We start from the raw sequence: 12,437 nt of genomic DNA on the forward strand, positions 1-12,437 counted from the left end.
GCTGAGGCCACCTGTTGGAAGAGGAAAGCAAGGAAGCCATGTAGGACCCTCCGTGAAAGGGACGATTTCTTAAGAGAAGGAAGAATGGCTGGGGGCCCAGCAGCTGGAGCCATTTTACGGGGAGGCTCGGTTGCGGCGAGCCTTCCCTCATTTCTCCACCTCTAGGGTCACGGTCACAGGAGGCCGGGCAACTCTAGCTCTACCCCGCCCCCAGCACTTCACCTCGCCCGGGCAAAAGCCCATTGCATCAGCAGCTCCAACAGCTTCCGCCGGCGCCCTACCTGCCGAGCCCAGGCAGGAGGGAGTAAAGACGAGAAACTTTACTCCAATCCCCCTTTTCTTCATCCTCCTTTCACCCCTGGGCCCTAACTTAGCCCCTGAGACGCCCCCCAGGCCTCCATCCTCGGGGAAACCGGCGAGGATCCCGCAGATCGGCCGGGGCAGGTGAACCACCCTACCTGGCTCACCTGCGGCGCTCTCTCCACCCGTCTCGCCCGCCCCTCCCCCGCGCGCCTGCCCTAGGGCTTCGGGTTACCTGCGAAAACTCACCCGCAGAGAGGTGGAGGCCTTGGGGAGTTTACCCCTCCCTCCCCCCCAACCGCACCTTGAGACTTCTAGGGTGAGTTTGCAGGTGTGGGATCCGCAATCCCTCCTCTCCAGGCGCGGGTGGCAGCGAGGCTGGGCAGCGGGAAGCGACGCATGTCTTGCCCCCGCGGGTACGTAGCGCCCCAAGATATGAAGGTGGGGGGCAATACCTGTTTACACGGACCCCCTCCCTCCTGCAGGGACTGCTGTTCCCCCTCAACCTGCTCTCGGGGGTAGATGGGACGCGAGAAGGCGGAGAAGGAAGCAGCCAGGCTGCCCGGCGGCGGCAGCTCCGGCTCGGACCCGGCGAGCAACAAGCGCCGGAGCGGGAGGGACGGGATTGTAGATCCGGCTCCGGGCTCCCCGGGCGGGAGCGCAGCCCCTGGCATTTAAAGAGACAGAAGCTTGCTCCCGGAGCCCAGGTCTTTCCCACACGGCGCAGAGCCTCCGGGATCCCCGCCTCCGCCCCGCCCACCCGGGCCGCGAGGCTCCGCCCAGACCACGCCCCCACGTCGGAGCGGGTTTAAATCCAACTGGTAAGTAATCAACCGGCGGGCGGGCGGGCTGGTTGACACTGATCGCCGCTGTCTGCGCTGGCCTCTGGGAATCCTACTTGCGTTCTTAGAGCAAAGGCTTGCAGTGGGGGTCTTTGCTGCTTGCTCAGTTTGTATTTTTCCCAGCTGATGGCTTTAAAAAGAAATTGGAAGGCATACGCCACCTGCCAGTGCAGAGATGAGAGAGGAAATAAGAGTTTGGTGTTTGTTGTGTTTCTTCTCCTCTTCTTTCCTAGAGTACCTGGAGAGGGAGGAATCCTCATTAGGTAGTAGACAGACGTTTGCTTTCTTTCCTTTCCTTCTCTTCTCTTCTCTTCTCTTCTCTTCTCTTCTCTTCTCTTCTCTTCTCTTCTCTTCTCTTCTCTTCTCTTCTCTTCTCTCTCTTCTTTTCTCTAGATTGTATTTCTTGCCAGAGGTCACAGAAAAGAATGTTTTGCTAGGACAGCTCAGTTTAGAGGTGTTCCTAGAACGGGAAAAAAAAGTTCACAGAAAGGAAACAGAATAAAACAGAACAAAGACTAAGTTGCTGGCTTGCTTTCAAGCCCTGCGCTCCATTTATTAGATGTCCCTGGAAGTTAGCACAAAGTTGATTTCATAATCTCTTTGTTTCGAATGTTACCAGGTCATCCGGTAGTGAGAGAAAGCATTCAGCTCTCCTTGTTTTTCTTGGGGCTAGGGGACATAGGGATTGTCTAATTGTCCTTAAATTAAAAACAAATTAGCAGAGGCCCCTCCTAGATGTATTTCCTATTTGCTGGTTTACAGAAGGAAGTGACAGGAGAGGAGCATTGCCTATTAACCTTCACTACAAGGGGACACTTCCTCCATGCTGATTTTGCTTTTTGTTTCTTTGTGTATGTGTGTTTTGTGTTTTGTTTTGTTTGTACCTAAGATGCAGGTTACCAAAATGTTCTTTGTCTTTTAAAAAATAATAGGTCTAGATTGGAGTGGGGGTGGGGCATTGTTAATAGACAAGCTCAGGCAGTCACTGGAACACCAGACTAATGCGTGGTGGAATTAAGAATGCAATTTAAGACCTCTTCTACCCTGTTTTCCATCACTGTTTCTTTTAACTAAATTTTTCCAGGTAACACTATTATTTATTCAGTGTGCATACCAACCAGTGGAAACAGGCATATACTAACGCTACTGCGATCCTTTTTAGTTTGAGAGAGAGAGAGAAAAAAAAAATCAATCTACTTAGGTCCTTTTGAGCCCGAACGATCAATATTGGTGGGGCTGTGATGGAAGTTAGTCCTTCAGCAAGTCTAAAATCACAGTACAAGTTAGACCAAAAAGAGACTTCTGTGTGCCTGCTGTGAAGATTAAATTTAAATATTTTCTGAACAGCCTGAGGCACATGTTCTGAGGTGCTGCTGTTACCTGAAAGCTTTGTGTCAATGTAGGTACCCATTTTATAGGGTGGAGTTAGGCTTCTAGAGGCAATGGTGACTCATCCTATGTCTATTAGACTGGGAGACTTGTCTTATACACCACAAGTTCATTCTACAAGTTCAACAGGCACCAGCAGTGATAAGGCCACTTTGCTCTTAGCTGCTACTGGGTAGGTTGGCTAGGGATGGGAGAATCCTTAGAAGGATGCAGTAGTATGACAGTTTGCTGCCAGCACTTTGGGACAAAGATCTAATAATTAGGAAACCACACCTCGTTGTCTAGATGTCTGTCCCCTTGTCTTGAGGAGTTCTGTTCAGGTATGTGATGCAATGTTTCTTCAACTGACCAACTATAAAGTCTCAGAAAACTTGTGCTGAGTCATTTTTATATCCCAATGCTTGGTACTTAGTAAGTGCTCAATAAATGCTTGATGGATGCATTGCTGGAACCTTGGCCATCACCTGCCTCCTGGGTAGCTTCTGTTAATTCCTGTTTGGGGGCCCCAACTGCCATCTCATCATCTTGGTCAGAGGTTGTATAGGGCTCCCAAACATACTTTGCTCATCTCCAATAATCATTTAATTAATTACACTTGGGAAATCTCATGCTTAGATTTCCAACTTCACTTGAAAAAACTAACTATATGAGCCCATCAGGCCCACGTTCCACGATAACATCAAAGAGCTAGAACTAAGTGATGGTTGCCTTGGAGATGAGATGTAGACTCCAGTTGGCCCCAATCCTGTCCTACCACCTCACCTACCTGGTTCCTTGATCGGCCCGGAGAATCTCTGTGTTGGCCATCTCTGCCATTCAAATTCTACTACTATCCCTTTTATCACTTCATTATATATAATTCAGCAGTGGATCATATACCACCTGGTATTATTCTTTAATTCATGTACTTAAAATGTCTTTTCTAGGGAGAGCTTGATTGAAAACATATTTCTTGAAGACCTACTAGGTACCTCCTTGTCTTACACACCACATATTCATTCTACAAGTTCAACAGGCACCAAACCAGGTTTTATACATATTCATGTCCCCATGGAACTCAATGTAGTGGAGGAGACAGAGAAATAAGTAGACTTCTTAGGACAGTATGACATGTCCTGAAGGAAGAGGAAGTAGAGGGTGCTGAGAAGTTTCAAGGCATGTGGGTATAAAAATGAGTGTCAAAATGCCTGCCATCAAGGGTGTTGGACTCATGGGGGTGACACAACGCTAGATTAATAATGACAATGACCGGTGAGCTCTTGACTCTATTATTCTATTAAATTTAGATAGGCTAGATGACTTCTCCCAGCAAGCGGGACAGTTTCACAGGTCCCATTGACTTCGAGGCTTGTGCTCATAACCACTTTGTTTAAAGATTTGACAAATTCTTGAGTTTTGCTGATTTTACTGGGCGCCAGAGATAAAACGCAATAGACAAAGTCCTTTCTCTGATGGCGTTTATACACTGACAGGGGGAGGGGTCGCAAGTAAGTCAATGAATTAGGATTTCTGGGAGATAAGGGCCCTGAAGAAACTAAAATAGGGTAATGGGATTAACTGTGGCTACAGAGAGGCTGTTGGGGTGGTGACCTACTTTGGATAAGATGGTCAGAGATGGACTCCTGCGGAAGGGGAACTTGAGCTGGCCTTGGCATTCCCTTCACATTCCTAACCAAGGTGGGAAGGAATTGGGATGTTCAGGAGAAAGAAAGGAGCCAGTGAGCAAGGGGCTGGGTTGGGAGGTACAGTCAGAGAGGTGGGAGGCTTTGAAGTTTGAAGGCCCTTGGAAAATGGACCGGAAAAGTATGGGAGAGGACGCACGTCCAGTAGAGGGGCCAGGCTGCGTGAGAAAAGGCACTCCATGCAAATGGAGCCTGGCAGGCAAAGGATGAAGCCCCGTGAAGGCATCTTCCCAAAGAGCAGCCACTCACTGAAGACATGTTCGTTGGATTTGGATTCTCAGCCACACCATAGCTTCATCCCCCCAGCCCGGCAGTGACCCAAAATGTCACATCCCACACACCTTCTTGGAGGAGGCGCTCAATAAAAACAAGCTGTGTTGAATGCCAGTTAGTCACTCTCACAGTATCCCTATCCAGAGCAGCAGGGAATAATCGAGAGCTGACATTTCTACCTGACAAGGCATGGGCACAGACTCTTCAGGTGTAGTGGTTTGAATGGCTCACTCCAAGAATGTAGAAAACAGGAGCACGAGGGCAGAATTATCTGATTAGGCAGTCTGGAACTCTGCCTGTTCCCCCGGGCTGGGCCCCAGGCTTACAGTGGCAGCAGATAGCTGAGAGAATTTGCTGGAAAACAGGTTCTTCCACACCTTCTTATTTGGGGAAACTCCCCAGACTTACCTGCACCTGTTACCCACTGCTGAGGTTTTGTTGAGATCGTAAGAAGTGAGCGGTAGCAGAATAGAAACAGGTGACCTGGGCTGGCGTCCTGTTTGCCAGGTATATGACCTTGGAGCCTCTGTTCTCCATTTGGCCTCCTTTCCCAGTCTCTAAAATGGGGCTGGTGCTACTCCTTGTCTTATGAATCCTCCAGTGAGGCCGTTTATGTGGAAGTACCTTGTAAACCCTAAAGACTGTGGAGATGCCAGGCATTATTCACACATCATGTAAGAGCCAGATGATGATTTTAACACGGGGAGGAAAAGGATAACCATTTGTCGTGGGAATGGTCTTCCTAAATTTCCATACTAATCCTGTGTTTTCACATTTCCCAGATGAGCACTCAAAGGCCCAGGGATCTGAATCTTGCTGACTGTAAGTGAGAGAAGCTGGATTCAAATCCAAATCCGGCTGGTTCCAAGTCTACTTTTCATGCTGCATCAAGCTGCCTGAGGAACACCAGCATATATGTTCATTCAGACATTGGCCAGGGTGTGGGCTGGTATGTCCTCTGGATGTAGAGTGACCACCTTGTCCTGGTGTGCCTGAGACGATCCCTATGTTAGCACGGGAAGTCCCGTATCCTAGGCAAACTGGGACAGTTGGCTGCCCTACATGGATGTCATTGCCCTCCCTGAATCAAGGGCTTTCATGGGGTGTTGCCGGGGGTGGAGCAGGGATGAGACAGGAGCAAGGTGAGTCAGGTGTTTTAGTCCAGACCTACCTCACAGAGGTGAGGTTGTATACACACAGCAGCAACTGCATGAGCAGGGCCAGCCCATGAAAAAGACAACACAGATAACCTGCTTTGGCATTCATTCTTTTTTCTCTTTTTGTAATGGGCTCCTCCGCAGGAGGCAAGGGCTAGGTCTCTCTTCCCTTGTGAGCTGCTCTTCCCATCCTCCTAGGCTGGCTCTCTTGGGCTTTAAAACCTGCAGGAGTTTTGCACTTTAACTGAATTATTCCTTGACCTTCAGATTAAGGAAGGAATCACAGAGGCCGCCTAGTGGGAGTGGCATCCTTTTCCTCGGCTCCCATATTTTATTTGTGTCCCCTCCCCCCACCCCGCCCCCAGACAATCAGAGCGGGGTCTCCCCAGCAGGCTGGGCCACAGCTAGTCTGCCCTGTGGGTAGGTATGAAGACCAGATGCCTCGGGAAGGACTCTGGGGCGGCTACCCACCCCGCCCACCCCAAACCATCAGCTCTCCGTGCATTCATTCATCCTGTGGCCAAACTGCAAGGAAGCTTTGAATCCTTTTTCCAGAAGAGGGCTCACCAGTGGGAAAACACGGAGGCCTGTCCCCCCCAGATCCTTGCTGTTTTGGGAGGCCCCTGACAACATACTGTTGATGTTGAACCGGAGAGTTTGATTTGTGCTCGGGAGTCTGAGCTTGTAGCTGGGCTCCTGCAGAAGCCTCATGAAAGATGCATTTCACCAGGCGGTTCCAGGGGAGAGACTGGCTTAAATTACAGCTCCATAAATCCAAATATTGGCATCTCTGCAAATCCAAATGTAGAGATTTCAAAAAAAGTCTAAATTCTAAGAATCTTATTTTGCACTTCTTGTGCAAAATGGGGAGGATGAGATATTTAGAGAGGAGACAAGGCTGTCAATAATGAGAAAAGCTTTAGCACAGCGAACCCAACCCCCTTTTCTTTCCTTGGGCATTCTTCATGCTTCCAGGGAAAAGGGATGACATGAGAGAGGAAGGCAGCATTTGTTCAGCTTGGCTTTTTTCAGGACAGATTAGGGGGACCACCCACCCAGGATTTGGGGCATAGGGCTCAACAAATCTGGTTGGTCAATTTCTGTCTGCTTTCCCCAAGCCACTTCTAGGCCTGGGACCAAGGGAACCCCATGGGGAACTCACCCCACTATAGTCTGTTCACAACCCAGCAGCCCCCAGCAATCCCATGAGACTCTGAGCCAAACCAGATCACTCCTTTGCTCAAAACCCTCCTGTGGCTCCCTATCTCCCTTGGAGAAGGGCCAAAGTCCCTAAAATAGTCCCCAAAGCCCTGGCCCGCCTTCCCCATTACCTCTCTGGCACCTCTTCACGCACACCTCCAGACACACAGGCACCTTACTATTCCTCTCCCGTGAAGGGCATGCTCCTCACTCACAGCCTTAACATTTGCTGTTCCTTCTACCTGGAACATTTTCCCCCAGATATCTTCATGGTGTGCTAGGTCTTAACTCAGATGATAGCTTCTTCGTATGCCTTCCCTGGCAACTCTATTTAAAATTCCAGATGTCTTCCCATACATACCCCTTATTCTTTCCTGATCAATTTCTTGATCACTCAACTCATTTATCACCTTTTAGGATTCTACTTTAATTTCTCTATTAATTATTTTTATTATCTCTCCTAATTAGAGCATAAGCTCTATGAAGTCAGGGATCCTTGTTTTGTTCATTGAGGTATCCCCAGCTTCCAGAACTGTGTTTGACACATGGAAAGGATTGTTCTTAATTTAGAGATAAGCAATTACTTATAAAATTTACTAAACACCTACGTGTGCCAGGCACTCTACGAGACAGTTGAATTTCAGAGGGATTAAGAAGTTAAGCACAGGTAATGCAGCTAATTTCACCAAGAAATTACAGCTCTGTCCTGTTCAACATGGTAGCCACCTGTCCTATGTGGCTATTGAGCACCTGAAATGTAACTGGTCTGAACTGAAATGGGTTGTAAATGTAAAATGTAAAATGTAAAATGCACACCAATCTTACACTATGACACAAAAAATTTAAATATCTTACTTTTTTTTTTTCTGAGTGATTACATGTTGAAATTGTGATATCTTAGATCTCCTGGGTTAAACAAAAGATATTTTTTACAGAGCCCGGACACCAGCCATTAACATTACTGAGCATGTGCTACTCCCTGCCAGCTAAGCAACCTTCTGAGAGGCATCTGGGGACTCACATAAGGCATGCTTACAAAGAATACAAATTGACTTAATAATTATATTTCCTTTTGTCAATCAGTAAGCTGAGAGGTGAGGGGCTGGCTTTATGCCTCTGACTCTGTGGGCTAAGTCCCTCCACTTTCCGTGAGTTGTCAGAGTTGGTTTCTGAGCCTTTGAGCTTGATGATTACATACACCTCAAATGATGGAGAATTCACGGAGGTGGTAATAAACAAACAAATAAATAAGATTGTAGCAGCTAACGTCTGTGAGATGCTTACTATGCATAGCACCATTCTAAGACCTTCACCTACGAGGTAGGCATTGTTATCATTATCCTCAAGGATCTTGCCCATGGCAACACAGCTAGTGCCTTGCGGAGTCAAGAGTCAGACATAAAACAGAGTAGGGGTAACCTCGAGCTAGCTGCCCAGCAGGCCCAGATAGTAACCAGTATGGCAGAATTCCTTTGTCTTCATACTCCACATTCCCCCTGGTCCCACCTGTTGGTGATGAGGCCCTCACCTGTTACCTTTGCATTCATTCATGAATCTGACTCTTCGTCACCCTTCCGACACCATGTCCTCTCAGTTTCCCACTTGCCCACTACGTATGTCCCAGCCACGTCAGTCCTTGGTTTCCTGTCGACGCCAGGCTTGTGATTACCTCAGGCCTTGACAGATTCATTCCCTGGGCCTGGAATGTTCTAGAATTCCACTCCAAACAAAGCTAAATCCTTTGTCTTCTTTATGCCTCCAATTAAGTCAAGTCCTTAGAGGGGGTTTTGCTAACTAGCTTGTTACACACCTCACCCTTCCTCAGCTTGTTTGTTTCCTACATAACACTTATTACAGTAGTGATTATATTTGCTTATTTCATCATTGCCTGTGTCTCAAGGAATCTAGACTGATGTGTCACTATTGAACCCTCGTTGTCCAGTATAGTGTCCTACACACAGTAGATGCTTAACAAATATGTGCTGAGTAAACACACCCTTCTTTGGATTAGCCTGCTATTCTCATTTGATGTGACTCAGGAGAAGCATTTCTTCCAAAAAATGATTTTGAGTTTCAAGTGTGTGCTTAGTTCGTAAAACCCAGGTGTGAAGGGGAACCAGGAAGAAGTAGATGGAGTAAAATGGGTGAAGTAGGAGAAATAGAAAAGAAAAGAAAAAAAAAAAAAAGAAAGGAATACAATAAGGACCTATTAAGGAGAACAAATATCAAGAAAGGGTTTTGCTAAAGTTCACGGCATTGGGGTTGATTGCCAGTTTGGTGGCTGAGTTCTCGGACTAGACTATGGGAGCGAAAGATGGGATGGAGTTCTCCCTCTACATGGTGAGGACCCGCCTGTGGGCTAGCTCTGCCCTGGGCCCTGTGGCAGGGGCTGAATGTGCACTGCTCCACATGGCAGTGAGCCCCTGTGCCTGGCAGTGCACTCCAGGAATCCATATTGAATGCCTACTTTATGCCATCCGTTGTTCTCCCTTGCTATGCAGAGGGAACAAAACCTAATATTTGCCCTTCGGATGCTCACGGCTCCATCACACCAACTAGCATCTACCGAACAGCTCAGGAGGTATTTAGTAAACATTTTTTTTTTTTAAGTAACGGATTAATGAATGCATAGAATTAAGCCTTTGTCTTAAGAGTCCTAAACGCAGTTGGGGATGCCAGACGAAGTATATTTAGAGACTGAGCCCAAAGGGTAAGTTCTATAAGCTTATATAGCTATGTTTACCTAGCGTTTGCAAACTGGAGAAGCTATAATCACTCTGTACATAGCTATTGTAGGGGAGGAAGCAACTATTTTTGCTCTACCTGTCTTAGGTTCATTGGCTGGGGTCCTCAAATTAGACTGGCAAATGACAGATTAACAAGAGAAAAACAAATAAAAGCTTATTAACGTGTGCTTCAGGCTTCTACACAGGAGTGCTCTGTGATGAGTGGATCAAAAGGGTGGTTGGAACCTGGGCTTATATAACATCGTAGCAAAGTATAGTAATTTTGTAGAGAAGTGACGTGACAAAGAAAAAGGACTTTGAGCTTCTAGGGAAAGCAAATTGTGGGAAGGCAGATATATGGGGAAACTAATGGAAATTTCCTCAGTGCCATCTTAACTCCAGTGGTACAGGAAGTGGGGAAAGGGGACACCTTAACAAGGGGGATTTATGTTCTGTTTTCAGGCAGAGAGGTAGAGGGCAGAGAACTTTTCTTATATCTGCTTCTTCTCAGTTGCTTTCAACTCAATCCTTGTGCCAAAGTGACATCTTTTGGGACGGTGTGTTATACTACTCTTTACTATGAACTAGCAAAACGATGAGATCCTATCTCTGAGATAGCAGGGGAATTCATTCTGTGCCAGGTACTGTGGTAATTTTGTAATCATTGTCTGGTTAACCCTTCTCACAACCTCCCAGGGCAGGTTCTATCAGGAGTCTAATACTCACTTTATAGCTGAGGAAAGTGCACCATCTAAAGGGACCCGTCCCTATCACAGAGCTGGCAAAGCAGCCAACCAACAGAATATGGACCGAGACAGGTCTGAATACAAGTCTCACTGGACCGGGAACCCCGGTGCTCCAACCACTATTTGCCCCACTGATGTGACAACAACAGAAAGGAGCTTCTTGGTAAGGCAAAATGCAGCCATTAAGTGTTTCTTTCTCCTCTCCCTCCTCCTCTAAGTGGGGCATGCTTTACCCAGAGCAGCTAGCTCAAGGTTTTCAGACTGGTTTCTTAGGACTTAGCACACCCATACTGATTTCAGTAGCAGCCTGATCGAAGATGGCCCCACTGGGAAAAGGAACCTGAACTTTCTAGATCAGGATAGCCCAGGGAGAGGCAAAAAGAAACAACCTGGGGACCCTGACTAATTTGACAAATGAACGTATTACTGTGGGAGGGTCTGAGTCATTAGAGCTTTGGGGACATGCCAACTATGATAAATAAATTGGATTTCAGTGTGCTGTACCGAATCGCTACATCCCCATAGGCACTTCAACACAACACCAAACCTGAGCGTGAAGAAGTCTGCCATTTTGGCAAAGTCGAAAAGATTCCCATTCCCAGCTGGCAAATTTCCCTCACCTCGTGATTTACAAATTCCTGCCCAAATGGTCAGGGACTGGATCAACATTTACCAATACTGTACTCAGCCTCTTTCCTTCCATTGTCCACAAGCCCCAGGGGCTCTTCCCTCCTGGGTCATTATGTAAATGAGTTACTGGCAGAATATGACGGCCTTTAACTAGGAACACTCCACCTTGACCATCTCTAGTTAGCTGGATTTCTGCTTAACCGAAGGTTAAATAAAATCTGCTTTGTTTCCTTCCTTGGTATTGAAAATCTTCCTAAACTGTGTTAGTTCACCTACCTGCCTAAGTTTCTGGAGTAGAATACAAATAATTACATTTTTGCTTGGTGATCGCACATCTTGCAGTGCCTCGGGGCACTCTTCTTGCCTCGTGGTTAGGATTAAAATCTCCATGTAGTTGTAGACTTTTGTGAGAAATTGGGTGCCAACTCTCCTTAGTTGAAAAGAAATTAATTTAGTTTTATTAAGAGAAACACAGCATCTTGCCTTCCCGGTGCCTAGCAGAGTGTCAGGGGTATTTTTCTCAAAAATGCTGGTGGAGTCATTGACTACCTGCTATGAATTTATTTCTTGCAGATCCCCGCCCCCCCCCCCCCCCAATAATAATTGTATCTGGTCTTTATTGATTGCTAATGGTGGTTCCAGGTGTTGCACTAAGCCCTGTGCGTGCTTTACAGCATTTCACCCCGTTTTGCCACACGATGGGTGGGCTTTCTTCTACAGATGAGGAAAAGGAACCTCAGAGAGGTTGAGTGACTGGGCATATGTTCTAAAACTAGTAGGAAGGCACAAAACAGAATTCACATTACTTGAGGGGTTTTATTTATGGATGGCAGTTTTCCTCTGCATGAGAGGCTAGATATGCCAGAACTGCTCCAAAAACCACAAGAAAATGGAACGTATGAGAAGCGAAATTGAGGTGGGGAAGACAGACATTTATCCCGTGGTCCTAGACTTCCCGTCGATTGGGGAGTCAGTACAGTTTTGTAATTGCGAGAAGGAATTTTCCCATTATCTGTGGGGAAGGACCAGGCTGTTTGTTTTGTTGGCTTGCTTTGTTTATAATTTCTAACTTCTTGTGCGTGGTACCTTTGCAAAAGAACATAGATACCAATTACCAGAAGAATGAAGTAAAAATAATAACAGGAGTACAAGCCCTAATTTTTAAAAAATGATTATTAGATTTACAGATATGCAATAGTTGTCAAATAGAGAATTTCGAGTGGTTCACTCCCAGTTTTTGTTCTTTCCCTGTGGACAGGTAACAGTTGGTGGACCTACTCCCATTCCACTTTAGAGTGCCGATGGGGTTTTGGAGTGATGGGGGTCCGGACCTGATGGCCAAGAAAGAATTCTTGGGACATCTTTGGTGCAAAAAAGGTGATTTTATTAGAGCAGGGGACAGGAACTGTGGGCAGGAAGGGCTGCACTGTTTATATCTTATGGAGTTGGGGGAGGTGAGGTCAAAAGGGAGGCCTCCAGAGGGACTTTTTTT

The 12,437-nt window shown here is 46.7% G+C and overlaps 1 long non-coding RNA gene across 4 annotated transcripts in view; it reads left to right on the forward strand.

Annotated features, from left to right (window-relative positions):
• The first annotated feature begins 985 nt into the window (after window positions 1-985).
• LOC111558585 overlaps window positions 986-12,437 on the forward strand; it is a 31,288-nt gene continuing 19,836 nt past the window's right edge. The window contains exons 1-3 of one of the 4 annotated variants that reach the window (XR_006592689.1): window positions 986-1,121; window positions 10,266-10,478; window positions 12,204-12,322. This is a non-coding gene — a long non-coding RNA (uncharacterized LOC111558585). Of the gene's footprint in view, window positions 1,122-6,137; window positions 10,479-12,203; window positions 12,323-12,437 lie in introns of those variants that run through there. The other 3 variants (XR_002739652.2, XR_002739653.2, XR_002739654.2) reach the window with 3 other exon arrangements.

Source organism: Felis catus, chromosome F2 (genome assembly GCF_018350175.1).
Source record: "Felis catus isolate Fca126 chromosome F2, F.catus_Fca126_mat1.0, whole genome shotgun sequence".
NCBI lineage: Eukaryota > Metazoa > Chordata > Mammalia > Carnivora > Felidae > Felis > Felis catus.